This window comes from Capricornis sumatraensis, chromosome 1 (genome assembly GCF_032405125.1).
Source record: "Capricornis sumatraensis isolate serow.1 chromosome 1, serow.2, whole genome shotgun sequence".
Lineage (NCBI taxonomy): Eukaryota > Metazoa > Chordata > Mammalia > Artiodactyla > Bovidae > Capricornis > Capricornis sumatraensis.
The window spans coordinates 173,084,176-173,097,223 of record NC_091069.1 but is presented as its reverse complement, the minus strand read 5'-3'; the positions used below and the strand labels follow the sequence as shown (position 1 = coordinate 173,097,223).

General features: G+C 40.3%; 1 non-coding gene across 1 annotated transcript; it reads right to left on the bottom strand.

The window, feature by feature from the left end:
* Window positions 1–7,471: 7,471 nt before the first annotated feature.
* TRNAG-UCC (transfer RNA glycine (anticodon UCC)) lies at window positions 7,472–7,545 on the bottom strand. The gene has a single exon. It is a non-coding gene; the product is annotated as a tRNA-Gly (tRNA).
* Between the last annotated feature and the right edge of the window lie 5,503 nt (window positions 7,546–13,048).

Here is a 13,048-nt window from a genome sequence, read left to right as displayed (position 1 = left end):
TTAGTACATTCAACAGAAAATTTATGGCAAGTAATAGATAAAGTGGAGATTTGGGGTCAATTTGCAGCAGTTAATTCCATGAGTCTAATGTGGTTTCCAAACTACCCTTTTTAGTCTAATTACCAGGGTCTAATTGCTTTCAAAGCTGAGAATCATTTTATATCCTTCTTCCCCCTTACCTCCCACATCCAAATATATTGTTCCATTGACTCTACCATCTCTTTCCACTCCATTTTTCCTTCTCGATTCTTGTTGCCACTGCTTTAGCCAGACTACTATTGCCCCACCACCCCCAACTTCTTTGTTGCAAAAGTTTTCTTATCTTTCCACCTCATTCCTCCTAACCCCTACATATTGACGATCACAGAAGTATCAAGTGTGATCCTAGCACAGTGGATTAACTATTGGGTTCATCATTGTGACTTTAGCTTGTAATAATTAGCAGGCAAAAGTTCTGAATAATCACTAACATTTCAGTTGTAGGATCTATGGTAGGGACTTTGAATTGTATCCCTCATGTTATACTCCATTTATGGCACAGACATTACTTTGCCAACAAAGGTCCGTCTAGTCAAGGCTATGGTTTTTCCAGTGGTTATGTACGGATGTGAGAGTTGAACTGTGAAGAAAGCGGAGTGCCGAAGAATTGATGCTTTTGAACTGTGGTGTTGGAGAAGACTCTTGAGAGTCCCTTGGACTGCAAGGAGATCCAACCAGTCCATCCTAAAGGAGATCAGACCTGGGTGTTCTTTGGAAGGACTGATGCTAAAGCTGAAACTCCAATACTTTGGCCACTTCATGCGAAGAGTTGACACATTGGAAAAGACTCTGATGCTAGAAGGGACTGGGGGCAGGAGAAAGGGATGACAGAGGATGAGATGGCTGGATGGCATCACTGACTTGATGGACATGAGTTTGAGTGAACTCGGTGAGTTGGTGATGGACAGGGAGGCCTGGTGTGCTGCAATTCATGGGGTCGCAAAGAATCGGACACGACTGAGTGACTGAACTGAACTGAAAATAGTTTTTACCTGATAAGGTTGTTCAGAACAAAGACTACTTTCTCCATAATTATGTGTGGTCATATGACTACATTATAATTATGTGTGGCCATATGACTACGCTTTAGCCAGTGGGATGTAAGCTGAAGTACCCTATGGCAGCTTCTAGGAAACTATGCTTAAGAAAGAGTTGGTGTTTGTTCTTTGTTATTTCATCTCCCCCTTCCTCTGTTCTGCTGCATGGAGGTGGATGTGACAGCTGGAGCCTATCTTGAACCATGAACCATATCCCAGGGAATGATGGTGCCATGACCTGAGGATTTCATGGAGCAGAATCTCAGGCTGTTCCTGAACTTTTACATGACAGAAAAAGAAACCTTCTAGCTGGTTAAGCCACTGTTATATATATATATATATATATAAAAAAACATATACATATATATACATACATATATATATACATATATATACATACATATATATATATATATATGCAGCTATGTTAACGGTTTCCCTTGGTGGCTCAGTAGTAAAAGAATCTGCCTGCCAATGCAAGAGATACAGGACAGCCCAGTTTGATCCCTGGGTTGGGAAGATCCCCTGGAGGAGGAAATGGCAACCCACTCCAGTATTCTGGCCTGGAAAATCCCATGGACAAGGGACCTGGTGGGCTACAGCCCACAGAGCTGCAAAGAGTTGGACATGACTGAGTGACTAAGCAGCACATGCATGATATTAACAGTATCTTATCCAAGAGTCACAAATAAACTCATTTGTTCTCCTCACTGTAGGTTCATTTCACTTAAATCCTATATAATCATGTTTACCTCCTGCAAAAAGTATCTCAAACATAAGCTGAAGCTAGTATTTCTTCTTTATCTCAATGGCAGATAGAAGAAGAAGAAATGACTCAGACTAGTTGGTTTTAATTTAGAAGGTCCTTGAAATCATGAGTGTTTCAGTATTGACAGGTGATTGATTGATCATTGAGCTCCTCATCCAAGAGACTTGGGATGGGAGGTCAGAGCAGACTGGTCTATGGTTCCACAAGTTCATGAGCTTCTAAATTCATGCAATTACTTATTCACTCAAAAAACATTGATTGAGCTCCTCTATTTGCTAGACACTAGGGAGTGCAAGGTATTGAGGCAAGAAAGTTGAGACTGTTGTCTTCAAGGCGCTCATGGTTTAAAAGGAGACAGGATGGTGTATTATAATTACAGTGATACAAATGCTAAGAAGAAGAATGAATGAAGCATTGAGAAAGTACAAAGGGAGGAGTGACATTCTTTCTGGTGACTGCCATGAGAAAAAATTAATTCATAGTGGGACCTGGAAGCTTCAAGGGGGTGGGGCCTGTCTCTCTTCCCCATTGTAAACTGGCACCAAGCACAGTGCCTAGAACTTAGTAGATGCTCCACAGATATTTGCCGAATGAATAAATGAAGTATAACCAGTTAAAACTAGGGACTGGTTGGGCATCGCACGGAGTTGGACATGACTGAAGTGACTTAGCAGCAGCAGCAGCAGCAGGGCAATTCTAGGGTGGAACAGGGAAGAGGTCAACCCACAAGACTGAAAGTTCCCAAGGGAAGGGGCTTCATGATCACAGTTGCATCCCCAGCATGGAACCAGGAACCTGGTACTGAATGGGTGCCCAAAAAATACCTGTTGAACTTGCATTTGTCCAAAAAGATGGATGGCTCATCCAAATTCCAGAGTCAAGGACAAATTAACACAGGACAGCGAGGCAAGGTTAGGGGGTCAGCACAGAAACATTTCAAGTTTCATAAAAGAAACCTTGGCTCTTGCCCCATGGCTTTAACATTTTGAGAAATTCGGTACTCTAGAGGAGAACGGTTTTGCCCACCTTTCAATGAGAGAAAACAGAGGCACTGACCTTCTGAACATAAAATCACTTAGTAAATGAGAAGCACAACAAGCTCAGAAACTACAATTTCTCAACTCCCAGCCTGCAGAAATAAGAATTCTAGGTTGCCTAGAAGAAAGGTGTTTATGAAACCCAACTGATTTCCAATAGAGATCACTTATCATTTTTCTTCCTAGGGCAAGTACATGGATTTGTCTCTGGTTTATTGTACTGTTATCTTTGCCCTCTTTTGTTATTCTGATTTTGAAGAATACTAACAGTAAGCTGTGAAGCCACCACTGCAGAAAGATGAAACGTGTATGTTTTAATGAGGGTGAACAGGAGGGAAAAACCTGAGAAAATTCAACTGTTAATCACAGAGCCCCGTGGAGCTGGTTCTGGTTACAGACTTTTTACCTCTTGCTGAGGACACATCCGGAATGTGGGTTATTATAAGCACCTGATACACATTTGCCAAAGCATTAGAGACCTCTTATCTGTGATCACCAATGTGACTGACCTCAGTTCTGTGTAAGACTTCACTCTTTCTATATGAAAGCAGGGGACACCTTGTTTTACCATGAGGGCCCTCTTTCAGCACCGCGGGAGCACAGACTGCCGGGTCACACTCGGCTGCCTCTCTCCAGCTCTGCTCGCCACCTCCCACCAGCTGCACAGGTTCTTACCCTCCATCTCCCGGACGACAGGTGTGACTTTTGAAGAGTCCATGCCTCATTTAGCTCTGGTAATGGCTTAATTGAGTCGGAAAATGCAAGGACAGGAGCGTGATAAAAAACCAGCTGAGTTGGGTTCCTGTTAGTCATTGGAAAAAGCTACAAGGGAAGGGACGAGAAAGGAAGGATGGACTTGAGTGGGGAGGAGCAGCATGGGGTGCTGAGCAAAGCCTGGGAGAGAGCTCAGACAAAGCAAAGAAAGAAGATGAATAGGAGAGGAAATGGCCATTCATTAATGTTGTACTATGAGCTCCTTGACAGAGGGTCTGGAGCCTGGAGGGGTTCCGTGAATGACTAAGTGACTATGTGTGTGGAGGGCCCAGGGCATGATACACTGTCTTAGAAGTTTACAAAACTATTGCAAAAAGAGACAGAAGAAGAAAAAATAGAATGAGAGTTGAGGGGGGGTGAAAATTCCAAGTTAAAAAATGACAAGAAATGCTCATTTCTCTGGTTGAGAATCTTGTGAGTTGAAAATAAGTGGACACTGGCTTTGGGCTTTGATTTTGCCTGTTCTGTTCCATGGCAGAACTGAATGGGTTCCTGGGGGTGGGAGACACAAGTTATGAAATTCCTTGTCCTGAAATGTTTCCTTTAAGACAGCTCTGCTGATACATGTGTGGACACCCTCAGACTTAATAAAATGGTTCAGGTGAAAAGTAAAGACATACAAGTCATGTTTTTAAAGAGAAAAATGCCAGAGCTTCAAGTCCTATGTGAAAGAATTATTTCTGTTGAGTAATGTCTCAGTATTGCCTTTCAAAATCTCAGGGAACCCTGACAACCCAGGGTGGCATTTTTCAGCTTCATTCCCCAAGATGACCTGCCACTCCAAGGTATTCTGCAGGTAAAATAAGGTTGTGTACTTTATGCCACAAGGGCACATTCACCTCCCAAAAGCCCTGATAAGTCTTGCAGTAAAGAAAGCTGCTTCACTTTAACCCACTCATTCCCAGATTTACTTCAGCCTGGGACACTTTTCTCCCTTCAGGACACTTGTTACAATGCTGTGAAGTACAGGCTGGGGAAGTGCTGACGTAGGTGAAATGCATCCCAGTCTCTCTGGATGGGTTTTGGGGAGGTATGTCTGCCTCTCCCTGGACCTAGCATTTTTTGTAACCCCAGCTATGAGATTCCAAAAGGTAATACCGGGGAGAAGGAAGGATTGAAGTGGGAGAGGTGAGCACTGGCGCATATTAGTCATTTTCCAGTTTTGAGCATATATGCCTTCTCTCTCCTCTGGAGTATTTCTGCTGAACTCAATAAACTTGCACACCAAGCCCTTCTCTCTCCTACTTGCAGCTCTTTTGGCCTCAAAACTATGTCCCCCTACAAGGACCATGGGAACATGCAGTGGTGTGCTGGCAAACCAGCTCTTTGAAGGCCAAGTGAAAAACAATAACAAACCCCCAAATGCCCTGATTGGTAGTGTTTACTGAACATTCCCACCATGGCTGAATCCAAGCTACCAATGGCTCAACAAACAACTCTTGTGAAGCACTAGAATCTACTGCAGCATACCACTGGAACACATCTCTAAGTAAATGGAATCCTAGTCTTTGGCAAAACTGCCCAAATTACTTTATAGACATTATGAATCTTTTATCTCCTGTTTCCCTCTCTGCTCCAATTGTTAGGAAGCTGCAAGCTAAATTTGTGGCCCCATTCTAGAAACTAGAAGCGTGCATTTTTGTGTTCTAATATTACTTATGGTATTACTTTTTCTAATTTCTTACTGCTCTTGTTTCACTCCAATTTCCTCACCATGTTAAATCTTTCATTTTTATAAACGGTGATGGGAATATAAACACACAAACAAATGCATGAATCTGGTGTTTTGTTGCAGGCAATAAGTGTCCCCAGGTGAAACTCCCTGTGTAAGCAGGAAGAAGGGGCCTGGGAAAGTTATTATTTCCTCACTGAGTGAGTAGATTTAAACAGACTGGGACACCAGGACATTAGTTTAAAATAAACTACAGAATTTTAGAGGTAGAAGGGACCTGGGAAGTTTATCTAGTTTATACTGAAGCCTTTTGACTCACTGAGGTTTGGATTGTGGTGGTCAGTTTTATCAGGTGTAGGAACTGAAACTCAGAACTCATTGAAAAAACTCATTGTAAGGGTTAGTAATGAAAAGGAAGTAATTTTCTTTCTTTTTTCTGATTTGTCAGTGTACCCTAGTATATCTTAGTATTATTTTAGGTCTTTGAAAGATTTAACTTACTTTAAATTACAGCCTGAAATCTATTGTGGGAATTCTCATAGTTTTAATTGGACCTCAGGTGCACAAAATTGGATTAATCCATGGTTGGTGACACAGCCTCATCACTGGCCCTTGCCTGGTCCTTTCATATTTCTTTATTATTTTGATTTTTTTTTCTGTTCTTATATCTTTCCCATATTTTCATCAGAGTTTTGGTCCTTTCTCCTCAAATTTTAAGAGTTCTTTATATATTACAGATTAGCCCTGTATCTGTGATATATGTTGCAAACATTTTCTAATTTGGCAGCTCTTTTTTGATTTTATCTTCCCATGCAATTTAAAAAAACACTTTCATGTAGCCAAATTTATGAATTATATCTTTTACTGCCATTGGATTTTGAGTCGATGTTAGAAAGCTTTTCCTTACATTGAGTTTATAGAGAAATTCACCATATTTTTTCTAGTTTATTATTTTCAATCAATTTCTTTTTTACATTTAGTTTCCTAAAGAGTGTGGAGTTAATTTTAGTATATGGTGTGAGGGTGGATCTTTCTTTTTTCCTGCTGTATCCTTGTCCATCTTTTATTTATCTGTTTACTTCTGGCTGCACTGTGTTGTCATTGCTGCACAGGCTTTTCTCTAGTTGTGTTAAGTTGGGGCTACTCTCCAGCTGCAGTGCGGGGCCTCCTCATTGCAGTGGCCTCTCCTGTAGGGCGCACTGGCTGTAGGGCGCACGGGCTCAGTACTTGCGGCTCCAGGGCTCTAGAGCTCAGGCTCTATAACTGCGGTGCACGGGATTAGTTGCTTCGTGGCCTGTAGGATCTTCCTGGACCAGGGATTGAACCAGTGCCTCCTGCACTGGCAGGCAGATTCTTAACCTCTGAGCCATCAGGGAAGCCCTATGGTTTAGATTTAATTTTATCTTTTTTTCCAAGTGGCTGCCTCCTTGTGCCAGCAATAGTTATTAGAAAGCCCATCTTCGCTTCCATAATTTAAGATACCACATTTATTATCTCCATATTTATTCAGATACACTTCAGGTCTTTCTATTCTTTTCTACTGGTCTATAGGTCTATTTGGGGAGTAGTATGCTATTTTCGTTATGGGAACATATAGTATGGTTTCACCTAGTACAGTTTGATACCTGGTAGACTGGCCCACCTTTGTAGCTTGTATTTCTTAGTGTGTCCTAGCTATTACTGCATGTTGGTTTTTCCTTAAGAACTTTAGCATCAACTTGTCAGCTCCACAAATAACAGCTTGTAGCTATTTTTGCTGGGATTGTTTTCACCTTTATGATGATAACTGTCCTATCTAAGAACAGAAATGCCTTACCTTTTGTTCAGGTCTAATTTTCCAGTGTTTCATCTTTTAGGTTTTGCACATTTTTGTCAAGTTTACTCCTAAGTATTTAATCACCTTTGTTATTATAAATGGGTCTTCCTTTACAATTATGTCCTTAAGCTGGTCATTGTTTGTGTCTGTGAAAGCTATTGTGTTTCATATGTCAATTATATATCAGATACCTTGCTGAGTTATGTTACCATTTAAATTAGCTTTGCTGTTCACTGATTCTCTAGCATCTCCTAGAGATATTCTTTCTTCTTTCTTTCTTTCAACCAATTTTTTTTTTTTTTTTATGGCCACGCATGTGGAATCTTAATTCTTGTAGCAGGGATTGAACCTGCACCCTCTGCAGTGGAAGTGCAGTGTCTTAACCACTGGACTACCAGGGAAGACCCTATTATTTCTTTTTTTATTGAGATATAATTAACACATAACATTATATTAATTCCAGATGTGTAACATAATGATTCATTTGACATTTGTATATATTGTGGAATGATCACACAATAAGTTTCATTAACATCATCACCATTCATAGTCACAAGCTTTTTTTCCCTTGTAATGAAACTGTTAAGATCTACTTCATTAGCAACTTTCAAATATACAATACAGTATAATTAACTATAGTTCCCATGTTGTACATTACATTCCCATGACTTACTTATAACTGGAAGATTGTACCTTCTGACCAATTTCTTTTATTTCTTTATTGACCCACTTTTATTTCTTTACTTCTGAGTTATTTTTAATAATGAATAAAATCTATCATCCAAAACAAAGAACATCAGTAGAAACCTATGCTCCCCTCTTGTATACTGTTCTGCCTCCCTCCCACCAAAGAAACCATCACCCTAAACAAGGCATTCATCATTTCTTTGCTTTCCTCCCCACCCTCATCCCCCAGAACACCTGCTTAAAGACTTTTAAAATCACAATAAAGCCTGGGAAGATGCACATCAAAATGATGAGTGATTAGATCTCAGTGATGAGATTTGTATTTTTCCTTGTTTTTTTTTTTTTTTTTTGGTTTTGAACAAAAAGTATTACTTTTAAATCAGAGGAAGGCATTACTGTAAATTTTTACTTAAAAGGATGGCAATACAAAACAAAAACATTTACCAAAAATGAAAAACATTGCAAAAAAGAGATTTTACTAAGATTTTACTATCTAATTTTAGTATATATGGGCTTCCTGGGTAGCTCAGCTGGTAAAGAATCTGCCTGCAGTGCAGGAGACCCTGTTTCAACTCCTGGGTTGGGAGGATCCCCTGGAGGAGGGCATGGCAATCCATTCAAGTATTCTTGCCTGGAGAATTCCCATGGACAGAGGAGCCTGGCGCACTACAGTCCATAGGGTCACACAGAGTCAGACGTGATGGAGTGACTAAGCATGCACACGCTTAGTATATATACCCTGAAATATATTTTGAAAATATGCCTATGGATACCTTTACTTCTTCATATCCTCCATACTTTTTTTTCTTATTTTTAATTGTCATTTTTACCTCATCTCACTTCTCTCTCTCTCTCTCAAAATAAACTTTTAATTTATATCTAAGACATCAGATATGTACAAATCATAAGAGAACTGGCACAATGTAAACATGTAGGCAGCATTCAGATCCAGAAAAGAACCAGAATCCGTGAAATCTCACTCATGACTCCTCCTAGTAATTACCCTTCATCCAAGGTAATCAGCAGCCTGACCCCAGAGAAGGGCATAGCTACCCACTCCGGTATTCTTGCCTGGAGAATTCCATGGACAAAGGAGCCTGGTGGGCTACAAGCTCATAGGGTTGCAAAGGGTTGGACACAACTGAGTGACTAACACTTTCACACTTCACAACCAATAGCCTGACCTCTTATGATTACAAACCAGTGTTTTGTATTTTTGAACTTTTTATAAATGCAATTATATAATATATATTTTTTATGGCTGCCTTTTGTCCAACATTGTTTTTGCAAGATTCATCTGCATTGTTATATGTAACCACAGTTTGTTTTTCTCAGTGTTATATAGAATTTGGAGTTTTAATGAATAGTGCTGCTGTGAATATTATTGAATATGCCTTTTGGTGAAATATGTTGAGTATATACCTAGAAGTACAAATGTGGGGTCACAGAGTTTGTGTATGTTTAGCTCCAGTAGGTAATGCAAAAAGTTTTTTAAATGGTTGTATCCCATGACTTCATGGGAAATAGATGGAGAAACAGTGGAAACAGTGTCAGACTTTATTTTTTGGGGCTCCAAAATCACTGCAGATGGTGACTGCAGCCATGGAATTAAAAGACACTTACTCCTTGGAAGAAAAGTTATGACCAACCTAGACAGCACATTCAAAAGCAGAGCCATTACTTTGCCAACAAAGGTCCATCTAGTCAAGGCTATGGTTTTTCCAGTGGTCATGTATGGATGTGAAAGTTGGACTGTGAAGAAAGCTGAGTGCCGAAGAATTGATGCTTTTGAACTGTGGTGTTGGAGAAGACTCTTGTGAGTCCCTTGGACTGCAAGGAGACCCAACCAGTCCATTCTGAAGGAGATCAGCCCTGGGATTTCTTTGGAAGGAATGATGCTAAAGCTGAAACTCCAATACTTTGGCCACCTCATACAAAGAGTTGACTCACTGGAAAAGATCCTGATGCTGGGAGGGATTGGGGGCAGGAGGAGAAGGGGACGACAGAGGATGAGATGGCTGGATGGCATCACTGACTCTATGGACGTGAGTCTGAGTGAACTCTGGGAGTTGGTGATGGACAGGGAGGCCTGGCATGCTGCGATTCATGGGGTCGCAAAGAGTCGGACACGACTGAGTGACTGAACTGAACTGAACTGAACCAGTTTATCTTCCCATCAGCAGCATATGAAAATTTCCACTGATCCATATCCTTGCCCACCCTTGGAATTGCCAGTCTTTTATATTGTGGTCATCTCTTGCTTTCCTTTTATATAGTGATATTGTGTCCATCTGTATTCCTAAAAAGTATTAAAATTGTTTTTAGTTTTGAACTTTATACAAGTGTATCATGCTGTAATCGTCTGAGACTTACTTTTTTGGCTTAACATTATATCAATAAGATTTGCCTCTATGACTATGTTTTACTATAGTTCATCATTTGACTGCTGTATAGTAGGCCACTATGTGAATATATCATACTTATGCACTTTTCCACTGATGGGCATTTGGACTGATGCAGTAAACGGCAATCCTTTCCTTCAAGTTTGCTCCAGAACTGTGCAAGAATCATGCAAGAGCTTAAGAAATTTTAAAGAAACTTGAAATGGATAACTGCTATTAGCTTCTTGCACATTTGCAAGGCCAAAATGACATACCCCCAGTGTTCTATCATCCTGCTTTCAAGAAGATGTTCTTCTCAAAGTTAATGAAAATTACATACATTTAAAAAATTAGGGCTGTTTCCTCTTGCTTATTTTACCACTGCAATGAAAGACCAGAGGTAGAAAACTCTCAATCATTTAAAGGTAGAATAGAATGGCTTAATTTTTTTCCAGGCTTAGCAACCCAAATTTCTTTCAAATGTTTCTGCTAAGGGTTACCTTAAATATTTTCTAAAGAGATAGTACACTCATATCCCATGGACTTTCTCTAACTCTTTTTTGGTCATTTTTTAGAGTATGCTAATAAAACTTGGTACCATGGTTGAGACTGACCTCAGGTTGGGGTGTACCACATCCCAGTCCTTCCATGACAGATCTCAGGATAAGTTTGCTGCCTTTTGCCCATAACTCCACACTCTAGCTGACTCACATCCACATTCTGTCATTTAGGTCCTCCTCATTTTTCTAATATACATTTGATTGAACAGTCCCATCCAAATTTACATTTGTATGTTTTAAATCCCCAAATACATCACAGTGCAACCATTCAAACTGAATATTATGTTATAATTGATGAACTATTGCATCCTGTTAAGTTCATTTTGGATTTTGTTCCTATTTTTTAAGGACCATGTCTCCCTGTCAGGAAATGCCAGGAAAATTTTTAGGACTTATTAACTGGCCTCTCTAACTCTGCACAGAAGAATCATGAGCCATTATTTTAAAAAACAAATCCTGCAACATACCACCTTCCATCGCTCCTATGAGAAGATGCTCCATGGTTAATGACACCTGTTGTTCTTCTGGAGAAAGCGTGTCTCAAAGTGATAAACCTTCCCCAAATAAATCACATCTATGTTTCTATAAGCCTGACTTTGAAGCTGGAATATGCGATGCATCCTCACACATGGTGGAAACCCATTCAGTTGATTCTCTGTAATGTGGTACCCCTCAGGGAGAACTGTGACTATATAAAGAGCTTCATATCTATCAGGTTGGGTGCAGGGCAACATGAGGTCTTTGGATCAGCAGCAGCAGCAGCAGCATCACCTGGGAACTTGTTAGAAATGAAAGTTCCTGGTCCTACCCCAAGCTACTAAATTAGAAATTCTGTGGGTGGGACCCAGCAACCTGTGTTTTAACAGGCTCTCTTGATGAATCTATTGTACACTTAAATTTGAAAAACACTGCATTAGCTCAGGTGAATAGTCTATTTGTGGCCCTAGAAAATCTGTTTCCTAAAATATGATTTTCAGAATGAAACTTTTGCCCCCACCGTACTATACTCGCTTCCCCCACTCCTGTCCACCCCAACCAGCATAACCTAGGAAAACAAAAATGCACAGGAACAACGACAGTTTCCTGTTAATTCATTCTTCAGTTTCCTTGAAATTTTTCTCATGCAATAATTGCTAACATTTTATGACACTAGTATTCCAGGAAACATAATTCAGAAATCATTGCTCTCTTGCTAGGGTAACTTTCTGAAATGCATGCATAAGCAGGACACATGTTCTGTGAACTAGAGAATGGCCACTTACCACAGAATGGCCACTTCTTGCCCTTTCTCCCAAGAAACGGAGGGGTTTCCATTCTATCTGGTTTCCATTCTCCTCTACCTTTCTCTGCAGAATCTTGAGAGCCCTATTTTTAAACCTAAATCTTTCATTATTAACCATTTTAAAATTTGCAAAATTTGAGGTACATACTCCTCACAGCCAGTACCTTAACCCCAGAAGCCCAGGAAGGTGCAGGACCCTGTTCACACAGGGCCATTAGAAGTCACGTTCACAAATACTCCTTGTTTATCATCATTGGTCTCTTCTGCTCTCTCCGAGAGTCCTTCCAAGGGCTCAGAAAGGCCTCTTTTCCCCAGGAACTGGAACAGTCCTGAACAATCTGAATCCTTGGCCATCTAGTATCCTCTCAGTGCTCTCTGCCAGCCCCTGAGCCAGTGAGGGGCTCCCGAAGAGCTGGTCAGGGTAAGAAGCAGCCACCAGAGGCTTTACAAAGAGCTCCCCCATCTCAAAAAAGGAGCTTGTTCCTTTTTTGAAATAAAATTCTATTCTCTTACTTTTGCTTTCTTCTCTCTCTTTTTTTCTTTCCTTTGTCTTTTGGAAGTTTTTAACTTTTTAAAAAGTCTTATCTTTCTGATGAAAAATAAAGCTCTTTTACAAGTTACAGGTATGGTTATTATTCAGCTGTGCTCATGTGTCAATTACAGTAGCCCAAGGGTCAGCTCACGAAGCCAGTGGGCCAAATCTGGCCCACCTGTTTTTGTAGATAGTTTTCTTGAAATACAGGCATGTGTATACACTTGCATATTATCTGTGGTTGCTTTGGGGCTAAAAAGGCTGATCTGAGTAGTGATGGTTTGGTCCATCCAGAGACTATTTGGTCCACAAAGCCTGAAATGTTAACGGTTTGGTCCTTTACAGAGAAAGTCTGTTGACCCCTGGATTATACAGAACATGGAGAAAACTCTACTTTTGCCATGACTGTATGTTGACAGCTTTGGAAACAGTTATGTGCCTGGTGTGAGCAATGATTTCTGC